A 25,977-nucleotide genomic window follows, 5' to 3' on the forward strand; every position below is an offset into this window, starting at 1 on the left:
TCCCTGGAAGGAGGGAAATCATACCTCCCAACATTCTGAGATGGGAATGAGGGACACCTATCAGCAAAAGTATGCAGGCATAGGGCACACCTCCTTATAGGAGAATTATACAAAACATAATGATTGGTTAAACCCACAAGGGCTTTTCTTACCTCTAATATTCCTTTATATTGGCTTTTGAAATTTGCAAATTAGAGATCAGATGAAAGGTTTGGCGCTGGGAAACACCTTTGATAGATAAGTAGTGCATTTTATATACAACTCTATAGATCAGACCGACATGAGGGGGGAAGAGGGACAGTTCTCCGAACGATAGACAGAGGGACATTGCTCCGAATGAGGGACAGAGGGACATTGCTCCGAATGATAGACAGAGGGACATTGTTCGGAATTAGGGACAGAGGGACATTGCTCCGAATCAGGGACATTGCTCGGAATGAGGGACAGAGGGACATTGCTTGGAAACCCTCTAGAAGTAACAGGTGAGAAGGGGAGGGGGAGGGGCGGCCATTAGCGGGGCGGAGATGAGAGGAGAGGTGTGCGCACAGTGGGCGGGGACATCGGGAGGAGGAGCGCAGGCGGCGATCACCCGGAGAGGACGGGAGAAGATCGGATCTGTGCGGACTGGTGAGCCGGGAGGGGAGAGGGGGATGGGGGATCACACCGGAATGTACAGTGCGGGGTTGTACAGTGCGAGCGGTAAGTGTAGTGAGGCAGAAGGAGGAGAGGAGTTATGGGGGATCTGATAGCTGTGATAAATATGGGGGGTCTAATAACGAGTGGAGAGGAGTATGGTTGGTGGTGTCTGATAACGAGTGGAGAGGAGTATGGGGGGCTCTGATAGGCGAGCGGTGAGGAGTGTGGCAGGAGACGGTAGGGGGGCGGTGAGGAGTACGGTGGGGGCAGTGAGGAGTGTGGTGGGAGACGGTAGGGGGCGGTGAGGAGTACGGTGGGGGCGCTGAGGAGTGTGGCGGGAGACAGTAGGGGGGCGCTGAGGAGTGTGGCGGGAGACAGTAGGGGGGCGCTGAGGAGTGTGGCGGGAGACAGTAGGGGGGCGCTGAGGAGTGTGGCGGGAGACAGTAGGGGGGCGCTGAGGAGTGTGGCGGAGACAGTAGGGGGCGCTGAGGAGTGGGCGGGAGACAGTAGGGGGGCGCTGGAGTGTGGCGGGAGGCTGTAGGGGGGCGCTGAGGAGTGTGGCGGGAGGCCTGTAGGGGGGGCGCTGAGGAGTGTGGCGGGAGACAGTAGGGGGGCGCTGAGGAGTGTGGCGGGAGACAGTAGGGGGGCGCTGAGGAGTGTGGCGGGAGACAGTAGGGGGGCGCTGAGGAGTGTGGCGGGAGACAGTAGGGGGGCGCTGAGGAGTGTGGCGGGAGACAGTAGGGGGCGCTGAGGAGTGTGGCGGGAGACAGTAGGGGGGCGCTGAGGAGTGTGGCGGGAGACAGTAGGGGGGCGCTGAGGAGTGTGGCGGGAGACAGTAGGGGGGCGCTGAGGAGTGTGGCGGGAGGCTGTAGGGGGGCGCTGAGGAGTGTGGCGGGAGGCTGTAGGGGGGGCGCTGAGGAGTGTGGCGGGAGGCTGTAGGGGGGGCGCTGAGGAGTGTGGCGGGAGGCTGTAGGGGGGGCGCTGAGGAGTGTGGCGGGAGGCTGTAGGGGGGGCGCTGAGGAGTGTGGCGGGAGGCTGTAGGGGGGGCGCTGAGGAGTGTGGCGGGAGGCTGTAGGGGGGGCGCTGAGGAGTGTGGCGGGAGGCTGTAGGGGGGGCGGTGAGGAGTGTGGCGGGAGGCTGTAGGGGGGCGGTGAGGAGTCTGGCGGGAGACAGTAGGGGGGCGGTGAGGAGTGTGGCGGGAGGCTGTAGGGGGGCGGTGAGGAGTGTGGCGGTGGGGGGGGGTGCTGAGGAGTGTGGCGGTAGGGGGGGGGGGGGCGCTGAGGAGTGTGGCGGTAGGGGGGCGGGCGCTGAGGAGTGTGGCGGTAGGGGGGCGGGCGCTGAGGAGTGTGGCGGTAGGGGGCGGGCGCTGAGGAGTGTGGCGGTAGGGGGGGCGGGCGCTGAGGAGTGTGGCGGTAGGGGGGCGGGCGCTGAGGAGTGTGGCGGTAGGGGGGGGGGGCTGAGGAGTGTGGCGGTAGGGGGGGGCGGGCGCTGAGGAGTGTGGCGGTAGGGGGGGGGGCTGAGGGAGTGTGGCGGTAGGGGGGGGGGCTGAGGAGTGTGGCGGTAGGGGGGGGGGGGCTGAGGAGTTTGGCGGTAGGGGGGGGGGGGCTGAGGAGTGTGGCGGTAGGGGGGGGGGGGCTGAGGAGTGTGGCGGTAGGGGGGGGGCTGAGGAGTGTGGCGGGAGGCGTGGGGGGGGGCGCTGAGGAGTGTGGCGGGAGGCGGTAGGGGGGGCGTGCTGAGGAGTGTGGCGGGAGGCGGTAGGGGGGGCGTGCTGAGGAGTGTGGCGGGAGGCGGGAGGGGGGGCGTGCTGAGGAGTGTGGCGGGAGGCGGTGGGGGTGGGCGCTGAGGAGTGTGGCGGGAGGCGGTAGGGGGGGGGGCGTGCTGAGGAGTGTGGCGGTGGGGGGGGGCGCTGAGGAGTGTGGCGGGAGGCGTGGGGGGGGGGGGGCGTGCTGAGGAGTGTGGCGGGAGACGGTAGGGGGGGGGCGCTGAGGAGTGTGGCGGAAGGCGGTGGGGGGGTGCTGAGGAGGTGGCGGTGGGGGGGGGCGCTGAGGAGTGTGGCGGGAGGCGTGGGGGGGGGAGGGCGCTGAGGAGTGTGGCGGGAGGCGGTAGGGGGGGGCGTGCTGAGGAGTGTGGCGGTGGGGGGGGGGGGGGCGCTGAGGAGTGTGGCGGGAGGCGGTAGGGGGGGGCGTGCTGAGGAGTGTGGCGGTGGGGGGGGGGGGCGCTGAGGAGTGTGGCGGGAGGCGGTAGGGGGGGGGCGTGCTGAGGAGTGTGGCGGTGGGGGGGGGCGCTGAGGAGTGTGGCGGGAGGCGGTAGGGGGGGGGCGTGCTGAGGAGTGTGGCGGTGGGGGGGGGGGGGCGCTGAGGAGTGTGGCGGGAGGCGTGGGGGGGCGCTGAGGAGTGTGGGCGGGGAGGCGGTAGGGGGGGGGCGCTGAGGAGTGTGGTGGGAGGTGGTAGGGAGCAGTGAGGAGTGTGGCGGGAGCAGTGAGGAGTGTGGTGGGAGGTGGTAGGGAGCAGTGAGGAGTGTGGCGGGAGGCGTGGGGGGGGGGGCGCTGAGGAGTGTGGCGGGAGGCGGTAGGGGGGGGGGGCGCTGAGGAGTGTGGTGGGAGGTGGTAGGGAGCAGTGAGGAGTGTGGCGGGAGCAGTGAGGAGTGTGGTGGGAGGTGGTAGGGAGCAGTGAGGAGTGTGGCGTGAGTCGGTAGAGTGAATGATCTGGGCGGAGGATTCGGCGCGGTGTAGATTGGTCGTTTCTCTCCCATACATGTAGAGATGACCGATCTGCAGAGAAATGTCTCGTGTTATTCCTCATCTCCAGGACAGATCTCCTCTCTGATCATACATACAATACAGAGAGAGGAGATGGTAGGGAGTAGATGGAGAGGAGCGGGGTGTGGAGCACTCGGGGGTTTTGGCAGACGAGTAAAATCAGGGCGTGGGAACATCTATAGAGAGGAGTATAGTGATCCATAGGAGAGTCTGGGATGGGGGAGGGGTATGAAGTAATATAGATGTGTACACTGTGATCCGGGTTAATGACTAATCGCTCCATTGTTTCAAGTTGGATTCTGTTCTATTGTGTTATGTTTGAAGTTACCATTTCTCCGAATGTCACCTCTGCCTCCTAAGTTCATCCGATTTCCCCCCCCCCCCCCCCCCAAATACCAGGACATCACCTGACCCCCCCAAATACCAGGACATCACCTGACCCCCCCCCCCAATACCAGGACATTCACCTGACCCCCCCCCCCAATACCAGGACATCACCTGACCCCCCCCCCAATACCAGGACATCACCTGACCCCCCCCCATATACCAGGACATCACCTGACCCCCCCCCCCCCCAAATACCAGGACATCACCTGATCTCCTCCCCCCCCCCCCCCCCCAAATACCAGGACATCACCTGATCTCCTCCCCCCCAACCACCAGGCCATCCTATGTGTGTACAGTTGCGGCCTCTCTACTGATCATTGTACTTTTCTGGGTGTTAAGAAATTCCTGTAAATGAATTTTACTTTATTCATTTTTTGATGCAACATTTGGAGGAAAATCCGTCGGTGTTGGGGGGGGGGGGTCCTTTTTAGGGCTGCAACTAATGATTATTTTCATAATCGATTAGTTGGCCGATTATTGTTTTGATTAATCGGTTAACCACTTCAATACCGGACACTTAAACACCTTCCTGCCCAGACCAATTTTGAGCTTTCAGCGCTGTCGCACTTTGAATGACAATTGCGCGGTCATGCTACACTGTACCCAAATGAAATTTTTATCATTTTTTTTCCCACAAATAGAGCTTTCTTTTGGTGGTATTTGATCACCTCTGCGGTTTTTATTTTTTGCTAAACAAATAAAAAAATACCAAAATTTTTTTTTGTTTCAGTTTCAAAACTTTGCAAATAAGTAAGTTTTCTCCTTCACTGATGGGCACTGATGGGGTTACACTGATGGGCAATGATAAGGCGTCACTGATGGGCACCGATGAGGTGGCACTGATGGACACTGATAGGCGGCACTGATGGGCGACACGGACGGGCACTGATAGGTGGCACAAATTGGCATGGATGGGCATGGGTAGGTGGCACAGGTGGGCATGGATGGGCACTGATAGGCGGCACACATGGGAACTGATAGGCGGCATTGTATTATAATATATTGTACTAATGGATGCCAATCAGTACCAAACAATAATGCATGCCAATCAGTGATGCCCATTATGGGCACTGATTGGCATCCATTATGGGCACTGATTGGCATCCATTGTGGCACTGACTGGAATCCCTGGTGGTCTAGGGTGACATACCTTGTTCTGGGCATCCCTGGTGGTCTGGTGGCATCCCTGGTGGTCCAGTGTGGGCATCCTCGGGGGGGGGGGGGGGGCTGTGCTGATAATCGATCAGCACAGACCCCCCCCCCTGTCAGAGGAGCAGCCGATCGGCTCTCCTCTACTCGCGTCTGACAGACGCGAGTGAGGAAAAGCCTATCACCGGCTTTTCCTATTTACACTGTGATCAGCCATGATTGGACACGGCTGATCACGTGGTAAAGAGTCTCCGACGGAGACTCTTTACCGAGATCGTAGTTGCCGGGTGTCAGACTGACACCCCGCAACAACGATCGCCGCGATGCGCGCCCCCGGGGCGCGCTGCGGCTCATAATCCTGATCACGTCATATGACGTCCGATCAGGATTATGCAACCACTTTGCCACCGTCTATTTGTTATAGGGCGGGCGGCAAGTGGTTAATAACCTTTAAAAAAAAAAAGTGAGTCAAATTGACGTTCATTTTCAACCACTGTGACGGGACAATTTGGAAATAATAGAAAACTTCTTAGTCAAAGGAATTTTCAGGCAATGTATGTGGTTTTCATTCAGAAATAACATTCATTTTAAAAACGGAATGTTAAAAACAAGTGAAAATTTCAACCAAAATTTTTCATTCAGCAAATGTACAAAGATTTTTCATCTGAATATTCTCATCTGAAAATTGATCCGTGTGACCAGCATAAGGCTCGGTACACACCTATGCAGTTTGCTTTTGATCTGTTTCTGCAGTGATTTTTGCGTACGCGATTTTACTGTAATTTGCATTTTTTTTGGGCAGATTAAAAAACACAAATTGCTGCAAAAACGCATTACATGTTTTTCTGCAGCTTCTCCATTGAAGTATATTGAACCAATAAAGCACCATTTTGCGTTTAAAAGTCTCTGACCCTTTCAGATGTGAACGTGTCCCAAAGGAAAGCATGTAAATGAACTGTAGTACATTTCTGCAAAAAGCACCAATAAACACATAGATGTGAACCAGGTCTAAGCCTTGTACACACGGTCGGAGGTTTCAACAACCAAATCCGTTGTATTTTATCCGTCGGATTTTGCCTGTCGGATCTTGTCCGAAACTGTTGCATACACACGGTCGGACGAAGTTGTTGAAAAAATCCGATCATTCAGAACGTGATGACGTAATTTCGTTACGATTGGACTACGTTCAGGCTAGTAGCCAATAGCTTTGATGTAGGAATTTGATCTGAGCATGCGTGGCACTTGGTCCGATCAAAATTCTCTACACATGATTGGAGTATGTCCGATCGGAGCAGTTGGTCGGAAAATATTTCCAACAAGTTGGAAAATTGGGTCCGACGGATATTCCGACGGAATCAGTCCGATGCATACCACACACCGTCAGATTATCCGACAACAGGGTCCGATAGGACACATTCCGACGGATTCTCCGACCGTGTGTACAAGGGCTAAGACGTTTAGTAACCTAATGGGGTTAAAAAAACTAAAATTGGCCCTTTTATAGTAGAAAACTAGAAAAAGCAGATAATCACTACTGGAAGGGGTTCATTTTTTTACTGTAGTAGAAAAGTAATATTTACAGTAGCGATTATTTGCTCTTTTTGTACTATAAAGGGCTGGTTTTAGGTTTTTTAAACCCCAATATGTTACTGGCCGATTAATCGATTATGAAAATAGTAATCAATTAATTTCATAATCGATTAGTTGTCTCAGCCTTAGTCCTTTTAACGGGGGAAGAACTGTCCTGTACAATATACCGTTTTATACTCTTCACACAGTGCAGTCTAAACGGATTGTAAACGATTACCTTGTAAAAACAACTTTAGGTTGAAATAAAAATGAAAGGCTAAACATTTCCGTGTAGATTCCAAATACCTTTTCTCCCTTTTTTTATAAGTGATGGCATTTCCTATCATCCTCTGTTCTCAGCTGCATAGGAGCTTGGGGGGTTGGGGGGGCGTGTCAGGGCACGTCTGATCATTGGAGGAGAGTACACTGATTTTCCAGCAGAGCTAGAGAACTGACCACGATGTGTTATCCTGCTTAGTGTGGTCAGTTTTTAATAATAAAGCAGATGGACTGACAGGAACATCAGGGATGTAATACAAAGAGAACAGGATACTTTCTCATACATAGTACAGCAGCCACATATCAGGAATATGAAATGTTGGGATAACAAACACTTTGATACATCCTTCCGCTGCTTTCTGGATTGACAGCATTGCCTCTGTTGCTGAGACTCTCCCACTGTGAGCTGCAGTGTCTGGGAGGGGGAGGGTGTGAGACACAAATGAAGAAGCCAATGGGGTCAATTCACTGTTTAATGCATGCAGTAAGGGCCGGTTCACACTGCGGGCGATGCGAGGCGACACGACTTGCCTCGCCGCAATCTGACAAGTCGCCCCCGTTCTGTACAATGGAACCGTTCTGAGAGGAGCGACTTGAGTCGCTCCAACTCAGAATAAAGGTTCCTGTACTACTTCTGGGCGACCTCGGGGCGACTTGCATTGACTTCTATACAGAAGTCATTTGCAAATCGCCGCTGAGGTCACGGCAGGTCGCAGCGAGGCAAGTCGGTGTCGCCTCGCATCGCCCCCAGTGTGAACCGGCCCTAAGGGTATCCTGTTACTCATTTGCATAAATGATAGCATGCAGTAAACGAAGTCCAATTCACAAAAAAATAACATTTAAGTTATTTACCGGGGAAAACAAATATGTACCTGTAAATATCGCTTAAAAAGCTCTTCAGTCCAATTCACAAATGGACCAGAGAGTAACAAAGCATGCGATAATTACCACCGGGGTTTTCCTGGCGGTATCGCATGTGGTATTTGTAAAAAAAAAAAAAAAACGGGGGACCCCCAGGCTTTTTTTTTTTTTTTTTTTTTTTTTTTTTTAGAAATGGCTGATTGCTAAGCAGCAGACCAGAAAGCTGGCCGTTGTGTCCTTAACGACTGATCACTCATCAGCTGTCAGCGGGCTTCCCCACCAACAGCTGATTGTAGAAACAAGCAATTTAAAAAGTATGGAAAAAAACAGCATGGGGATAAAAAAGTGCTGTGGGTCCCCCCAAAATCTATACCAGACCCTTATCTGGGCATGAAGCCTGGCAGGTAAGGAAGGGGGGGGGGCGAGCAAGTGCCCCGCTGAGGTTGCCTACCCCTGCCTTAAAGGAACAGGACCTTGTTGTTTTGCAGACACTTCAAACCCCCCCCCTCCGGGTTCATATCTTGGACTCAAATGATTAATCTTTATGCAGGGAGTGGAAGTAGCTGGGTTGTTTAGCAAAGCACGCCGGACAGGGCTGACACCACTCAGACATGTATTCCGTAGCCCACATCGGCTTGTTTGGAGTGCAAGCGGGCCGCATGCAGAGTAATCCGGACAAATGAACGTGACCGCTATCAGCGGAGTTCATCGCTTTGTGTATACAACTTTATAGGTCTTCTATCTAATCACTGTAGCTGTAACTCAGTGCTTATGTACACAGCTGACTGCACATGGCAGTGTAGATATGTACATGAGAAGAAGTGGCTTTAATTAGTAACTTACCCTTTACTCAGTATTTCCACAGTGCTCCAATGTCATGATTTTATATTTTATATTGGTGCTCACTTGTGTTCTTCAAGCTCAGATTTAGTTAACGTGGTTGTAATATTGTCCAAAGTATTGGGACACCTGCCTTTGGTTACAATGGCCAGTTAAACAGCCTGTAGACAATAATCTTCGCGGAGTTAATATTCTGTCCTGCCACATTGTCTCATCCATTGAAAAGGTATTGCTGCCCTGTGGCCAATTATCTTCTTTTAAATACAAGGAAGGTTTCTGTGCCCTGTGGCTCTTGGCGCTCATGTGAATGAATGCTTGTCAATGGAAGGTTTGAATAGTCTGTTTGCTGAAATGTTATAAATGGCATTTTGAAAATTGTTGAATTTTCCGTACGGGCCTTCTTCCACCCGCCACAAAATCGTGGTCTGACTCTGAGCTCCGTCTTGGCCAGGGTACTGTTTGAATTTTGGAGACTTTTTCTAGATGTGCATAAATAGGTTTGGCGCACATTTAATCGGTTCATATACATTTCCTGTCGTTCCATACAGATTAATTATTCATTCTTTTTTCCTTTTTTAAGGAGAAGGGGATTTTCTTTTTAAAGGGAAACCATAGTGATCTTGGGTCAATGTAATTTTAATTGCTTACATCCCAACTGAAATTTCAATTTAAAGTGGTTGCAAACCTCAGACACGAAATATGAATTAAGCGTATCCCTCTATAGTGTGTACTTATCTCAATAAAGGGCACACGAGCGCCGCCCCCTCGGTCACGCCACCCCCCCCATGTGTAAAATAGATTCATGCATAGCATGAATCTATCCATGGCTGCCGTAGCCACCCCCTATTAATGCGTCCGGCCCCTTGCCGGGTGCCTGAATTACAGCTGCGGGGGGGGGGGGTGTGTTTTTATTTTTATTTTTTAAGCACCTGATTAGAGCCATGGGCTCTAATAGGCTTCAAAAAAGGTGGACTCGGAGCACAGAGCATTGTGCTCAGAGCCCACCCAAGTGTGTTTTAGAAAAGCAAATATTCAGCACTGAATCACCTCTCCGCCAGTAGGGAAACACGGGTCATATACCTGTCACCTGATTGGCTGAAGGCACAGGCATTCCTATTGGCTGCTTGGTGCAACAGAAGAAGAGACGCATGAGAACCAGCCAGTGCACGCAACGCCCCAGTGTGAAAGTAGCCTTAGGCTGGGTTCACACTGAAGCGATGCGGGAACGCCGCAAATCCGCGGCAGGTTCCCGCATCGCATGCCTCCCGCGGGCAGTTCATACTGCCCTATGCGGATTGCTGGGAGTGTCAGTGAAACCTTAATGACACCCCCAGATCAGTTCGCATATCGCAGTGCGATCTGCAAACTCGGACAGGAATCGGATCGCATGGTGTGAACACCCATGCGATCCGATTCTGCTGTGGACCAAAAAAAGGGTCCTGTGCGAGTTTGGAGCGGGTGCGATGCGAATTCAGCCATACTATCTGTATGGCTGAACTCTCATCGCACAGAGATCGGATGTGATATGCAGTGCGGTTCGAATCACATCCGGGTCTCCTAGCCACAGCAGTGTGAACCCAGCCTTAAACTTGATTCACACTAACGCGTTTTTTAATGCATTTTGCAGAAATGCAGGAACATTTTTTTTAACATGGGTTCCTATGGAACATGTTCATATCAATGCATTTTTGTGCCTCTGTGTTTTTGGAAAGGGTCGAGAATTTTTTTTTCAGGCAAAATGCAGCATTTTGCATGTAATAGAAGTCAATGGACCTGCATCAAAAATGCAAGTACTGTGTTTTGCGTTGTACGTTTTTTTTTTTTTTCACTATATATAGCTGGTTGCTAAGCAACCACAGTGTAAAAAAAAATAAAACGTAAAAACGTGTGTCCAAAATTGTGATAAGCACTGCAAAAACGCTCAAAAGCAACATGCATAGATGTGAATCGAGCCTAATGCAGGCCATACACGGTTCGAATTTCGAAATAATTTTCTTTCGAAAATCGTATCTAAGAATTTTCGTATGAATTTCGCACCATTAGTGGGCTGCAGCAACAGCTGATTTTTGTGCGGAAATCAAATTTGAGGAATCGGACATGTTGGAAATTTTTTGGAAAAACGAACGATATTCTAATCAATGATGGGAGACTCATGCGAGAAATGTAATAAGAAAAGAAAAATTACGGAGAGAAAAGATTCCCGGCCACAAAAATTTTCTGTAGCAACATGAGGTGAAATTGAAGGCTTGGTCGGCCGAATTTCGAAAATCAGTGGTGGCGCCATCGGATCACAAAAAAACGAACTTTCTGATTTTGAAAAGAAAATTTGTTCGAAATTCGACCGTGTATGGCCTGCGTTAGACCCCTTTCACACCAGGGCATTTTGCAGGCGCTATAGCGTTAGAAATAGCGCCTGCAATCCGCCCTAAAGAAGCTGCACCATTGCATGTAGTGTGAAAGCCCCGAGGGCTTTCACACTACAGCGGTGCGCTGGCAGGACGTCAGGGAAAAGTCCTGCCAGCAGCTTCTTTGGAGCGGTGTGTTAACTGCTCCTCCACCGCTGCTCCCCATTGAAATCAATAGGGCAGTGCTGTAATACCGTCGGCAAAACGCCGCTATTGCGGCGTATTGCCGGTGGTTTTAACCCTTTCTGGGCCGCTAGCGGGGGGTAAAAGCTCCCTGCTAGTGCCCGAAATGCGCCGCAAATCCGGTGGTAAAACGTCGCTAAAAAATAGCGGCGTTTTACAGCCTGCGCTATGGGCGGTGTGGTGTGAAAGGGGGTCTTATGCTGGCCATACACGATGCGAATTCCGAACGACCCGTCGAACGATAAACGAAAGCGGCACTCGCAACAACATGCGAATGTGCCATCAATTAAGTACGAAAATCGTACGTTAAAACACTATGTTTTAACGGGTTTTTTTTATTCCGTGTTGCGTTCGACCATTCGTTCGTTGTTTTATATGGTTTCCTTCTGGTTCAAACTTTCCAGAGATCGTGCGCAGTTCATTTTCTTATGTCAAATCGTCCAACTCTGCCATTAACGATACGATTTTTGGACGATTTTTGAAAAAAAAAACAACATGTTGGATTTGTCAATTTGCCCTGTCGTACGAAAATCGCATGTCGCGCATACCACACTAACGATACGAAAATCGGTCGATTTTACTTTCGCTCGGATTTTCGTTCGGAATTCGCATCGTGTATGGCCGGCATTAGTGTCTCAAGAAATGAGATACACCTGATGTACTGAAGACCTGATCAGATGTGATCAATGTTCAGTGATTGGCACCATAGTTTGTAGACTATAACTTTCACAAAGAGCAAATAATATACACTAATGTGGGTTATTTTTACCAAAGACATGTAGCAGTATAAATTTTGGCTAAAATTTTATGAAGAAATGACTAATTAGCAGAATTTTTTGACGGAAACAAAGAAAAAGGCATTTTTTTTTTTTTTTTTTTTTGCACAAAAAAAAAAAAAAAAAAACACTAGTGATTAAATACTACCAAAAGAAATCTCTATTTGTGTGGAAAAAAGGACGCAAGTTTCATATGGGTACAGTGTTGCTTGACTGAGTAATTGTCATTCAAACTGTGAGAGCTGAAAATTGGTCTGGTCAGGAAGGGGGTGTAAGTGCCCTGTATTGTGGTCGTTATGTTTTTGTATGATTGATTTCTCACCACCTGTTTATTATGTGCGTACAGCCATATTTGTCCTTTTTAGCACTATGTTTTTATCATTCACTATTTAGCATCTTTGTCTATGTAGCAGCTTTTCATTTACTTGAGTTAGCGCAGTATTATTTCCCATTTACACATTTAGCTTGTGAACATTGCATGTGCAGCTCGGTGTACATCCTTGGCGTGGCTCAGGGTTGGGATGGTTGAGCCTCAGTGAGCACATGGTGGTGGTGGTGGTGCGTAACTCCAGCTGAGACCAATCAAATTGGCCAAAGACCCTGAACCCAGAAGAAAACTTGTGCATGTCGCATCACAGAAGGTGATGCAAGTATTGACAGCTTAGGTAAACATTGCGATACTGTCTCCGTAATACATTATTGCTGAAAATGCTCTACGACTTCCATTTAAGATCATTAGTACATGTAGTATTGATTATCCGATTTATATAAATGCCATTGTACAGAAACGTGCAAGTGCCAATCGTTACGGGCGGATTAGAGATGGTTAACGGAGGCGTTCATACTGCGAGAGCTCTTTATTAATTGCCAATTGCTATAACAGGAAAATTCTGTTCCCCGGATACCAGCAGGTAGTAAGCGCATTGAGCTCCCGGGGAGTTGCATGCAGCGCCTTGGATGTAAGTGGCTCTTGGAACCCAGGGGGATAATTAAGCTCCTTTTGTAAGAAGGTGAATTAATGAACTTTGATTTACAAGTATCTTATTTTAGGTTTTCTTTCTCATCATTTATTTTCGCTAGATGATAGTCAGTAACTTGGGTCAGCCAATCAGTAATCTGCTCTTGAGAACTTTGACAGCAATAAATATTAAAAGCTTAATTTCAATTGGCTGTTGGGAGTTGGCGCACGCTTACACACAACCCGGACATTGTTTTATAGTAGGTCAGTAGGGAGTATTGGCGGTTTGTAGCTCGGTGCTTATTCTCTTTATTGGACTCTGCTGTAGGCAGCTAAATGCAGCCAAGTCTGGGGGGGGGGGGGGGGGTGGGCGGGCAGAGGGAACGTGTGTGTTAAATTTTTTTTATAAAAAAAAAAAAAAAAAAAATTATATATATATATATATATATATATATATATATATATATATATATATATATATATATATATATATATATATATATATATATAAAAAATTTTTTTTTTTTTTTTCATGCAGCCATATTGGAGCACTAAGGTCCTTGGCCAAATCCCTTGCAAAACGCATCTGAAGTACGCATGCTTTCCCTGTACTTGAGTGTTTCCTCTGGGTACTCCATACCTGGAAGCACTCCTAATAATTTGCACATTTTGGGCTTGATATGTATTTTGTGAAAGCAGAGATCCTGAGAAATAAAAAGTTGGTAGTTGCGCTATTATCAAACCAATATTTTCTATAAACCACACACTCCAATTGATTTTATTGCACACACCAATCAATTTCTTTGTCTTAATGTAAAAGATGAAGTTGGTTTATGTAAATGGATATCAAATTTGTCAAGCTTTTAGTATCGCCTGTGAAAAACTGATACCCAAAATTGTTTCTAGGAGGTGCTTTGAAATTCTTTGAAGGTCGGAGTTATTTCGCAAACGATGGCCCTAGGATTATTGCCCTCACTTTGGCTTGTGAGGCTAATCTTGTATTTGTGCATTTCAAATGGTATGTGTATGAAAGCTTTTGGGGGTGCTTTTTAAATGTAATTAATCCGTGTGTGTGTGTGTGTGTGTGTGTGTGTGTGTGTGCGTGCGCAGATGACAGGTTCTCTTTAAGTGTAACTAAAGACAAAACTTTTTTTCTTAGGCCGCGTACACACGGGCGGACTGTTCGCCCAACCTTGTCCGCTGAACAGTGTTTGGGCGGACAGTCCGCTCGTGTGTGGGCTTTCAGCGGACAGTTTCAGCGGACAGTTGGACGGACAAAGTCTTTCGGAAATTCCGAAAAACTGTCCGCTGAAACTGTGTTTGAGCGAACAGTCCGCCCGTGTGTGGGCCTGTCCGCTGTACTTTCGAAATGAGCAGACTGTTCCCGCTCGGAAAGTCCGCCCATTTCGAGCGCGTGTACAGGTAGGCGGGGCCCGCGAAGGAGACGTCGCGGGCTCCGCCGCCTGGAATGGGCTTAAAGGGGAACCCCAACGCCGAAAAAAATCGGCGTGGGGGTTCCCCCAAAGTCCACACCAGACCCTTGTCCGAGCACGCTACCCGGCCGGCCAGGAAAGGGGGGCGAGCGAGCGCGCCCCCCCTCCTGAGCCGTACCAGGCCGCGTGCCCTCAACATGGGGGGTGCCTTGGGGAAGGGGGGGCCGCGCGGCCCCCCCACCCCAAAGCACCTTGTCCCCATGTTGATGAGGACAAGGGCCTCTTCCCGACAACCCTGGCCGTTGGTTGTCGGGGTCTGCGGGCGGGGGGCTTATCGGAATCCGGGAGCCCCCTTTAAGAAGGGGGCCCCCGGATACCGGCCCCCCACCCTATGTGAATGAGTATGGGGTACAATGTACCCCTACCCATTCACCTGTGAAATAAAGTACAAAAAAAAACACAACACAGGGAAAAAATATTTTATTGCACAGCTCCGGGGGTCTTCCGTCTTCGGGGGTCTTCTCGCCGGACTCCTCCGCTATCTGTGTGTAGCTCTTTTACTAGCGGAGGAGTCCGGCTTTCTTCCTCCCCGCCGCCGGCCTCTTCTCCCGACTTCGGGGGTCTTGTCCCCCTCTTCGGTTCTTCTGCCGGGCCACCGCGCCTTCTTGTAGCTCTTTTACAGGCGGTGGCCCGGTCTTCTGTCGCCGCTGTCGTCGCCGCCGCCGCCGCCGCCGCCTTCCGTTCTTGTTCTTCTTGTTCTTCTGCTTCTTCTCCTGGAGATGTTGACTCGACGAGCTCTCCGGCCGGAATGCCAGAGCCGCGCTGTGCGGTCACTTATATAGTGACAATGGGGCGGTGTCACATGGTATATGTCACATGGGTTGGTCACATGGTGACCCCGCCCCCTTACGATGTCATAGTCCCCATGTGACATCAACCCATGTGACATATACCATGTGACACCGCCCCATTGTCACTATATAAGTGACCGCACAGCGCGGCTCTGGCATTCCGGCCGGAGAGCTCGTCGAGTCAACATCTCCAGGAGAAGAAGCAGAAGAACAAGAAGAACAAGAACGGAAGGCGGCGGCGGCGGCGACGACAGCGGCGACAGAAGACCGGGCCACCGCCTGTAAAAGAGCTACAAGAAGGCGCGGTGGCCCGGCAGAAGAACCGAAGAGGGGGACAAGACCCCCGAAGTCGGGAGAAGAGGCCGGCGGCGGGGAGGAAGAAAGCCGGACTCCTCCGCTAGTAAAAGAGCTACACACACATAGCGGAGGAGTCCGGCGAGAAGACCCCCGAAGACTGAAGACCCCCGGAGCTGTGCAATAAAATATTTTTTCCCTGTGTTGTGTTTTTTTTTTGTACTTTATTTCACAGGTGAATGGGTAGGGGTACATTGTACCCCATACTCATTCACATAGGGTGGGGGGCCGGTATCCGGGGGCCCCCTTCTTAAAGGGGGCTCCCGGATTCCGATAAGCCCCCCGCCCGCAGACCCCGACAACCAACGGCCAGGGTTGTCGGGAAGAGGCCCTTGTCCTCATCAACATGGGGACAAGGTGCTTTGGGGTGGGGGGGCCGCGCGGCCCCCCCTTCCCCAAGGCACCCCCCCATGTTGAGGGCACGCGGCCTGGTACGGCTCAGGAGGGGGGGCGCGCTCGCTCGCCCCCCTTTCCTGGCCGGCCGGGTAGCGTGCTCGGACAAGGGTCTGGTGTGGACTTTGGGGGAACCCCCACGCCGATTTTTTTCGGCGTTGGGGTTCCCCTTTAAGCCCATTCCAGGCGGCGGAGCCCGCGACGTCTCCTTCGCGGGCCCCGCCTACCTGTACACGCGCTCGAAATGGGCGGATTTGCCTCCTCCTTACGTGGGCGAGTCCGTTCATTTCAAAAGTTGAGCGAACTGTTTGCCCAACCTTGTTCGTCAAACAGTCCGCTCGTGTGTGGGCAAGTCCGCTCATGCAAATTTTGAGCGGACTGTTTGCCGAAACTGTTTGACGAACAAGGTTGGGCAAACAGTCCGCGCGTGTGTACGCGGCCTTAGATGTATCTATCTAGCTTTCTTTAGCAGAGGCCCTAGAGAATAAAATGGTAGGTTTTGAAATTTTGTCACATGGTATTTGTGCAGTGGTTTTTGAAGAAAATAAAAAATTGGGGGGATGCACTTTAATGAATTTTTAATGCACACAATATAAATTTTTATAATTTTTTTTGTTGTAAAATCTAAAAGATGGTGTTACGCCGAGTAAATGGATACCAAACATGTCACGCTTTAAACTTGTGCATGTAGAATAGTGACAAATTGTAAAAGCCTTTACAGGTTACCAGTTTAGAGTTAGAGGAGGTCTGGTGCTAGAATGATTGCTGTCGCTCTGATGTTCGCGGCGATACCTCTCATGTTTGGTGTGATTGCCATATACATATATGTGCATTAGCCTTTGTGTACGAGGATGGGAGTGTTTTCAAAAAATTTTTTTTTTTGTTTTTCATGCTTTCTATACATTTTTTTTTTTTTTTTTTTTTTTTTTTTTTTTTTTTTTTCTCCCTTTTATTGCTATTACATGGAATGTAAACATCCCTTGTGACAGTAATAGGCAGTAACAGGTACTCTTTATGGAGAGATCTGGGGTCTATCAGACCCCAGATATTTCCTCTGCTCTTACAAGCATCCGATTGCACCGAATTTAAAAATGGAGCGGTTTATATTCGGGAAACGGGAAGCAATAAAAATGCTCGTTGCTTTCTGTTTCCTATTCTATTAAGCTGCTTGGAGACCTTCTGGTCCACCACAGCCTTAGTGGTTAAGGCGGCAGAAGCCATGATTGGAAACTCGGATCTCCCGGTGAAAAGGGAGAGCCATGGGGGGGTGGGGGGACATGTCCCCTCCCCCTGTTTGTAATGGCAAACCAGTGACTAATTATCAAAGGGCCCCATAGCCTTGTACTAGAACTGATGGCACAGAGGAACAGTCCTTGTCTGGAGTGTGAAGGAATGTCCTCTCCATGAGGAACAGAGGATCCGGAAAGTGAAATGTTTTTACTCTCCCCCCAGGCCACACTGAAAAGGGGAATCTTCCGGTTCCTAGAGTTGGACTTAATTCTGTAAAAATCTAGCGTTGTGCATTTAAAGTAATTGCTCCCAGTTAATGTGGCTCCAGTCCCTGCGGCCTTTTGAGGTTATCTGACAATATGGCCTCCTCCTGCTTATTAAGTTCTATATATAACTGAACATTTTTGTTTGTGTCTTCTTGGTCACTAGAACTTGACATGGACAGAAAATCCGTTCTGTTTAGCAGAAATGACTTTTATACGTGTAGTGCCAGAAATGTTTTCTTCTTATTCGTATATATATATAAATAATATTCACTTGGGTACACCTTGCTAGTACCGAGTTGGACCTCCCATTTGCCTTCATTCTTCATGGTATAGATTCAACAAGGTGTTCGGAAACATTCCTCAGAGATTTTGGTCCATAGTGACACGATAGCATCACGCAGTTGCTGCAGATTTGTTGGCCGCGCATCCATGATGCGAATCTCCCCATCCACTGCATCCCAAAGTTGCTCTATTGGATGAGATTTGGTGACTGTGGAGACCATCAGAGTTCAGAGTCCTCCTTGTCATGTTGAAGAAACCAGTGGTGAGATGATTTGAGAAGATGGGGACACTGTAGTCATAAAATGATAAACATGGTCAGCAACAATACTCAGGTAGGCCGTGGTGTTTGAACAATGCTCAATTGTACTAAGGGGCCCAATGTGTGCCAAGAATGAATGTCACAGCTGAAATCAAGACTCCTCAGACCAAACAAGGTTTTTCCAATCTTCTATTGTCCAATTTTGGTGAGCCTGTGCGAATTGTAGCCTCGGCTTCCTGTTCTTCACTGACGGGAGTAGCACCCGGTGCGATCTTCTGCTGCATTCAGAGATGGTATTCTGCGTACCTTGGTTGTAACTAGGGTTGCAACTAGCGTTTATTTTCATAATCGATTAGTTGGCCGATTTATTGTTTTGATCGGTTAATGACCTTAAAAAAAAAAAAAAAAAAAGTGTGTTGTATAATTTAGTTTAATATGTAAAGTTTTCGCTGGGGTTTGTGGACATTGCGCCTTCCTTACAGTGCCTTCTTTATAGAGAACTTGTTACAAACCTGTACTTTGCGAGTACCAAGTAATGCTGTATTGTATATATTTTATGTGACCTTGCATCCATTAGGTTTTCTTCTTTTTTTTTTTTTTTTTTTTTTTCATGTTAACCACTTCAGCCCCAGAGGATTTTACCCCCTTCCTGACCAGAGCACTTTTTTCGATTCGGCTCTGCGTCGCTTTAACTGAGAATTGTGCGATATTGTACCCAAACAAAATTTGACGTCTTGTCCCCCCCCCCCCACAAATAGAGCTTTCTTTTTTGGTGGTATTTCATCGACTCTGCGGTTTTTATTATTTGCGCTGTAAACAGTGACAATTTTGAAGAAAAAAAAAAAAACGCTTTTTTTTACTTTTTTGCTATAAAAAAAAAAATATTTTTTTCCTCCAGTTTAGGCCAATATATATTCTTCTACATATTTTTGTTAAAAAAAATAAAAATCACACTAAGCGTATATTGATTGGGTTGAGCAAAATTTTTAGAGTCTACAAAATGGGGGATAGTTTTATGGCATTTTTAATTTTTGTTTGATTAGTAATGGCGGCGATGTGCGATGATTGATTACTGCGTAAATGGCAGGGGAAGGGGTTAACCAATAGGGGGCAGTGAAGGGGGTTAAGTGTGTCCTAGGGAGTGATTCTAACTGTAGGGGGGCTGGACTTCAACACACATGACAGTGCTCACTGCTCTCGATGAGACAGCTGTTATCTTTTGTCCTTTCACTAGGCAGAACGGGAAATGCTTTGTTTACAAAAGCATCTCCCTGGTCTTCTCTGTGACACGATCGCGGACACAGAGTCTGCGGGAGCTGCGGGCGCTCGCCTGTGACACCGCTTGTTAAAGGGGACGTACCTGTATTCCCTTTTACCTACCAGCACCATTCTCCTGACGTACAGCGGCGTGCGCTGGTTGACAAGCAGTTAAAGTAGAATTATAGGCAAAACTTTTTTTTATTTTTTTTTTTCATTTTGGGTAGAGCTATGAAGGGTTAAAACCCCTGCCAGATTTTTTATTTTTTTTGCCTATTTTCAGGGATTTTACTTCCTGTCCCATAGCCAAACCAGAAGGGTGTAGAAATCCCAGCAAATTGGGGAAATCCCTTGGGGACCTCTGTGTAACAAGAACTTGTGTCTCCATTGGACACTGGGCACAACCTAAAATTTGTGATTTTCTTCACTTTTAATGATAATGGTAAACGGGACAAATAAGGTGAATCTCCTAAACCACTTGATGCCAGCCACGTGCATATATACAGCTGCCCGGTGGGTGGGCCTTAATGCAGAGCGGGCGCATAAATGCGGCCCTGGGTAAACCACTTATCGTGCTGACAGCACTCCCAGTATGGTAGCCGGCCGGGTTTGGTAAGCTTCAGATGCATACTTGCGATTTGGGAGCGTTCCACTCATGTGACAGCCAATCGAATCAGTTGTATGACCTGAATGCCCCCCTTCAAAGAAAAAAGTTTATTTGCCTTTTTAATTATATTTTGGAGTTCCGTATTTTTTTATTTAATAAAAAATAACAATAGGAGCATCAAATCTGCCCACACAGGGGCTGAATTGACAATAGCTGTAAATACAAAGACGGGTACAGTGCCAAAAAACAGGAAGCAGCCACAAAGGCTAAACCTAATTGAAGTCTGATGTCATTCTCCACGTGGATTCTACCTGCACTACCCTACTCATTTGTTTATATCTAAGTTCTGAGTAATAGTGCAGCATGGCATAAGCACCCAAAAAGTGGAAAAAACCCCCCACAAAACTAGGAGTAGGAAAGAGACCAGAAAGAAGAGGGAGAGAGGATTGGCAAAGTGGGCATGGACTCGGGATAGTCTTGTAATGAGAGTTTTTGAGGATACTGGACATTTTGCTTGTTGAGTTGCATCTTGATATAGCGCAGTCCTTTGCCCCGTACGTTCCCGATGCCCTTACAAACACATACTAGGCCAATTTATAGACAGGATCTGATTAATTTACCAGCATATTTTTTTGGAGTGTGGGGGAAACCCACGCAGGCACAAGGAGAACATGCAAACTCCAGGCAGGTGGTGTCGTGGTCGGGATTTGAATCAGCGGCCCCTGGGGGGGGGGGGGGGGCGCGCGCGCAAGTCCTGCATTTGGCCTCTTTTTGGACACAGAATGCTGGACTCGTGCTTGAACGCGCCCCCTCCCGCCGAGTTTGCACCTATGGAGATTTTTACGGGTAAAAGTTTGTCGCCTTTCATGAGTGGACGCAAATTTGTGTATCAATTTACTCAGTGTAACAAAAATTGGGCTAACTTTACAGTTGTGTTTGTTTTTTTTTTTTTTTAGTTTTTTGAATTCAAAAAAGTACATTTCTTTTTTCCAAAAAATGTGCGCTTTTAAGACTGCTGCGCAAATACAGTGTAACAAAGTATTGCAACAACTGCCATTTTATTCTCTAGGGCATTGATGGTGAACCGTGTGTGTGTGTGTGTGTGTGTGTATACATACATACATGCATGCATGCATGCATGCATGCATGCATACATGCATACATACATACATTCTTTTTTTTTTTTTTTTTTTGAGGGTTCAAAGTTATTTTCTAGCAAAAAACCTTTTTTAAACCAGTAAACACCAAATCTTAAAACAAGGCTCTGTCCTTAAGTGGTAAAAATTGTGATTTAAAATTGAGGCCACTTAAATAGACTTGATTTGAAATCGATCTTGGGGCAGATGGATTCCAGGAAGTAATTGAATTATTTGCCCTTACTCAAGATGGTGGCTGCCAGAAATGCTAGGAGGTTGTTTTTCAAAGCGATTTGACCCAGAAGCGATGTGTAGGACATCACTTCTGGGTCCCCGTTTTACAGAAAGATGCATTACATTCGGTGGAGCACAGGGGAGACATGTGGAGTCTTTTAGACCCTGCATGTCTCATTAAAGAGAACCGGTCACCAAAAATCATCACACAGAGGACTTGTGATGAAAAGAAATTACGATTTTTTTTTTTTTTTTTTTTTTTTTTTTTTTTTTATTGTAAATGAAAAGTTACACCCAAGCACACAAAATTGCCCCAACCCCCCCCCCCCCCCCCCCTCAAAAAAAGAGAACATACAAACTCCAGGCAGGTGGTGTCGTGGTCGGGATTTAAACCAGCGACCCTGGGGGGCGGAGCCGAGTCCTGCATTCGGCCTCTTTGGACACCGAATGCTGGACTCAGGAGTACGCCCGCAAGGTGTAAACATCCCTTGTAATAGAAAAAAAAGCATGACAGGACCTCTTAAAGCGGTTCTTCACCCTAAAGGGGAAGTCCCACTAATCTGATCCCTCCCCTCCTCCGGTGCCACAATCGGCACCATTCAGGGGGGAGGGGGTACAGTTACCTGGATTATCCAGGTATTCTGCACCCACTTCTGGGCAGACCGCCGCAGACGCCCCGCCCCCCCTGTTGTGTTCTGGGAAACGCACAGTTCCCAGGACACAGCGGGGAGCAGAAGAGACGTGCAGCGCGACTCGCGCATGAACAGTAGGGAACCGGGCAGTGAAGCCGCAATGATTCACTTCCCGATTCCCTGACAGAGGATGGCGGCGGGGGCAGCAGCGAGATGAGCGATCGCTCGTCATCTGCCTCCGACGTCGCTGGACCCTGGGACAGGTAAGTGTGATTTTATTAAAAGTCAGCAGCTGCAATATTAGTAGCTGCTGGCTTTTAATATTTTTTTTTTTTTTTTTTTTTTTTTTAGGTGCAGAACCACTTTAAACATGAGCTCTGGGGTCAAAAAGACCTCAGATCTCATATTTGCACTAAGTCCCTTTAAAAGAGCTGTGGGCGGAAGTGATGTTTTGACGTCGATTCTGCCCTGCAATAATATGGCGTTGAGTGGGGGCCATCTTCCCCTCACTCATATCTATATACAACAGAGGGGACCGGACTCGTTCGGGGGGGGGGGGGGGCCCTCTCCCACCACCGATTAAAAGTAATCTCCTGGTGCATCCACTGCAGAGACCACTTTATCTGAAAGCCGACTGCCCGCTCTTGAAGAGGATACCGCGATTATGGTAGCTTGCTGCTGCCATAACGATATTCCTTTGCAGACAGCTGACGTATGATGGCAGGCGGTCGGCAAGTGGTTGTGGTGATGAGGGACGTGGTGGCAGCAGGTTAGTGGATGCCCCTTAACAGGTGCCATGATGGATCTGAAATGACAGATGCTCTTTAAATGTAAGGACTTATTCTTCCTGGTAGTTAGAATCTTTAATATTTGCCAACAAAATGAAGGTTTCCTATTTAGAATAATAAGCTGTCAGGTTAGTAAAACAGCGATATCAGAACCGATTCAATCATACAGTTTGTAGTGTACATAGATTTGCAAAACAATGGGATAAAAGAATATTCCTGAACTTTGTTTTATCTCATGGCTACTGTGAAATTGTGTGAATGCATCAATGCAGTGCATGATGGCTCAGCTTGGATTCATTGAATGACATTACCAAAAATGTAAATATTGCAGAATATACAGCCTCATGCAACATAACTAAGCTCCATTTCATGCTGAATAAATTTAAATTATTAATGTATCTTAAATAAAAAAAGACCTCTTTAGATAGATATGTTTTACTTCAAAAGTATCTTATTAATTTTTTGATCAAAAAAAAAAAAAATTGTATATAGAGAGATAGAGATATTTTTATATATTATTTTTTTTTTTTTATAAAAATCATTGAGTTATATCCACCCATATCTGCCCTTAGCCCAAGCATGCAGGCAAGAGAGTGTACTTGGCTGAGGACACCCAGGGACCTGGCATTTTCAGGACAGGCAAGCACTGTTGGTCTGTTTTCAGGCCGCTCGCTGTTTCCATGTTGTGATGTTTTGTCGTCTCCTAGTCGGGGGATTACTGGAATTCAGTTACCTGATTTAAATCTGCTCTGTGTGGAGTCCCCTCCCTGATCTGTACATAAAGAGAAAGTGATGCTGATGTGTAGTAACCAAACGGAGGGTACGTTACCTCCCACCACATCCCCTTCCATTCCCCCCCAGAACAATGCTCGTTCTGTGCAGATTCCCTCAGCGCTGCCTTAACCAATGCACAGGGGCTCCAACGCACTATGCGGTCTGGGGACGTCCATTAATTTATTCCGTGCCTGCAGCTCCCTCACACAGCGCTGTCGCACTTCTGTGCCAAACACAAACATTTTCCAAGCCCATCACTTGGCCAGGCAGACGAAGGGATCCTGAGGGAGAGCCCAGCCGTGCCCACTTCTGTATCCTGAGGGGGAGCCCGTCCGTACCCCCTTCTGTATCCTGAGGGGGAGCCCGTCCGTACCCCCTTCTGCATCCTGAGGGGGAGCCCGTCCGTACCCCCTTCTGCATCCTGAGGGGGAGCCCGTCCGTACCCCCTTCTGCATCCTGAGGGGGAGCCCGTCCGTACCCCCTTCTGCATCCTGAGGGGGAGCCCGTCCGTACCCCCTTCTGCATCCTCTATCAGGTAAGGAGTTGGGTGCCAGCTTTCCCCGCTCAATGGGTGCTGCAATTGTTAAAGCCATGTCACAGACATAAACAGTAGAGTAGAAAGCAACAGGGCTCTCATTTGGCGTACTCTTCGTCCATGCCTGACTGTCTGTAGTAATTTGACCTACTTTAGCAGATGAGATGTTTGTGAAGGAGGAGGATGTGTGACAAACATGGACGGTCACAGGTTGCTTCTAGTCAGGTGTTGTCACTGCAGACTTTTTAGATTTCCTTATTTTGTTTATTTGTAGTGTGTAGTCACTATCTCTGCAGTTCTTTACAGAGAACATTGAACCGTTCATATTGGTCCCAGTCTTCAAGGATGTTTCCAGGCAACTGGATAATGCACCAAGGAAGTACGTATAGAGCCTCATTTACAGGGTATTGTGCTTTTTTTTTTTTTTTTTTTTTTTTATATATGCATTTTCTAGAATGCACCTAATTATTTTAAAGGGACACTCTGGTTTGAAAAAAACAAAATTCTATTCAAATATATGTTCTTTAACATGTTGCTCCCCACATAACACATGTTACTGTGCTGAGACTGCGCTTGCTGCAAGCACAGGGATCGATCTGCCAGTCAGCTCTCAATCCCCACTTAAAATCTGTAGCTGTTGGGGCCGACTCCCAGTCATGTGACTGACCAATCACCACGGTCACATGATTGCCAATCCTTCCTGCCCCCCCCTCCCCCCGGCATACCTATTAAAGGGATGCCAGGGCTGGGTGGGAAGGGGTTAAAGCAAAACTTAACCCATAAAAACATATTAAAGTGTTACTAAACCCACAACAGTACAATCAGTCTCTATATGCAGTAAAGCATGCTTGTTATACTCGCCGTGGAACCTACGGAGGTTAATCTGCATTGTGTAAAAAGGCTGTTTGATCCTGTCTCCTGGTCCTCCCCTTTTTCCAGAGTCCCCAATCCATATCCTGATAGTACAGAGGCTAAGGAACAAGCTGCACATGCTCAATTTGGTAGGAATTGCTAGTAGGGATCGACCAATATAATTTTTCCGGTGCTGATATGATACAGATATTTATGCAACTTTTCAGACCGATAGCCGATATTATTATTATTATTATTATTATTTTTTTTTTTCTGTATATTTTAAAAAAAATGTACACTTCTTCTTTTTATTTTTATTTTTTTATAAATATCACTGCTTGCTGTCAAAAGGAATGTAAATATCCCTTGTGACAGTAATAGGCAGAGACAGCTACTCTTTTTATGAAGGGATTGGGGGGTCTAGAAGACTCAAAACCCCTCCTCTGCACTTGAAAGTATTCAAGATGTCAAGATCGGCATTTTTGAAGACTTTAAAAAAAAATATATATAATCTGGCACCTTTTAAGATGCCAGTAATCCAAGAATTGATGTCATGACATCGCTTCTGGGTTACTAGATCCGAGACCTGAACTTACTGGCTGGTTGCTCGGGCCTCCCGTTGTTTGTAATAACAGCCGACCAACAGAGGTTATTACAATAAAAACTGACCGCCCGCTCTAAAGAACAGTAGCGGGGTGATGCCTGCAGCTGCAAGCAGCACCCCGGTAAAACCCCTTGAAGCAGTATTGGTAACATCAGTCCAGTTTGCGACCCATTTTTCACTTTTTTCTTAAAAAAAAAAAGGCAATAATTGGTTGATCCCTATTTGCTAGTGTTTTATTTTTTCTTGGAAGGGGTGCATGTGACCAGCACAGGGCCAATCAGCATCCAGACAGAGGGTCAGGGGTGCTGCATCCTCATAGGACAATCATAGGAGAATAAAAACTACTCCTACAAGCTTTAACCAGACACTGATAGAAGTCACAAGACTGCTATATACTGCCAATGAGAAAAGGTATTTAACAGTTTATATTTACTAAAATAATTGCATTTCCATGTTCTGTGTACTGTGGGAGACCAGATATAGTGAATACAGGGTCCCGGGTTTAGTAACACTTTAAGCTTATCTTGTGTGTCCTGCCCCCTCTCCCCCCGCGCCATACTGACGACGTGCCCCACTGTTTCGTAGGTTTGTCGACTATCAATTAGATGCGGCATGCAAGCATGCCACGAGACTTCACATGTGTGCAGATATAACTGTTTCCAATTTTGGTAAAAATCTGTGCAAGCACA

General features: G+C 48.0%; 1 protein-coding gene across 7 annotated transcripts in view; it reads left to right on the forward strand.

The window, feature by feature from the left end:
- PACSIN3 (protein kinase C and casein kinase substrate in neurons 3) overlaps positions 1-25,977 on the forward strand; it is a 195,036-nt gene that overhangs the window by 4,566 nt on the left and 164,493 nt on the right. For 5 of the 7 annotated variants that reach the window (XM_077461158.1, XM_077461125.1, XM_077461174.1 and 2 more), the window contains exon 1: positions 555-627. The exons of 1 other annotated variant lie outside the window; for it this stretch is intronic. The gene's annotated coding sequence lies outside the window, so the exon portion shown is untranslated. Of the gene's footprint in view, positions 1-554; positions 628-23,697; positions 23,833-25,977 lie in introns of those variants that run through there. One more of the 7 variants, XM_077461132.1, reaches the window with a different exon arrangement.

This window comes from Lithobates pipiens, unplaced genomic scaffold (assembly GCF_037356315.1).
Source record: "Lithobates pipiens isolate NorthernLeopardFrog02 unplaced genomic scaffold, aLitPip1_a1.2 Scaffold_10, whole genome shotgun sequence".
Classification (NCBI taxonomy): Eukaryota; Metazoa; Chordata; class Amphibia; order Anura; family Ranidae; genus Lithobates; species Lithobates pipiens.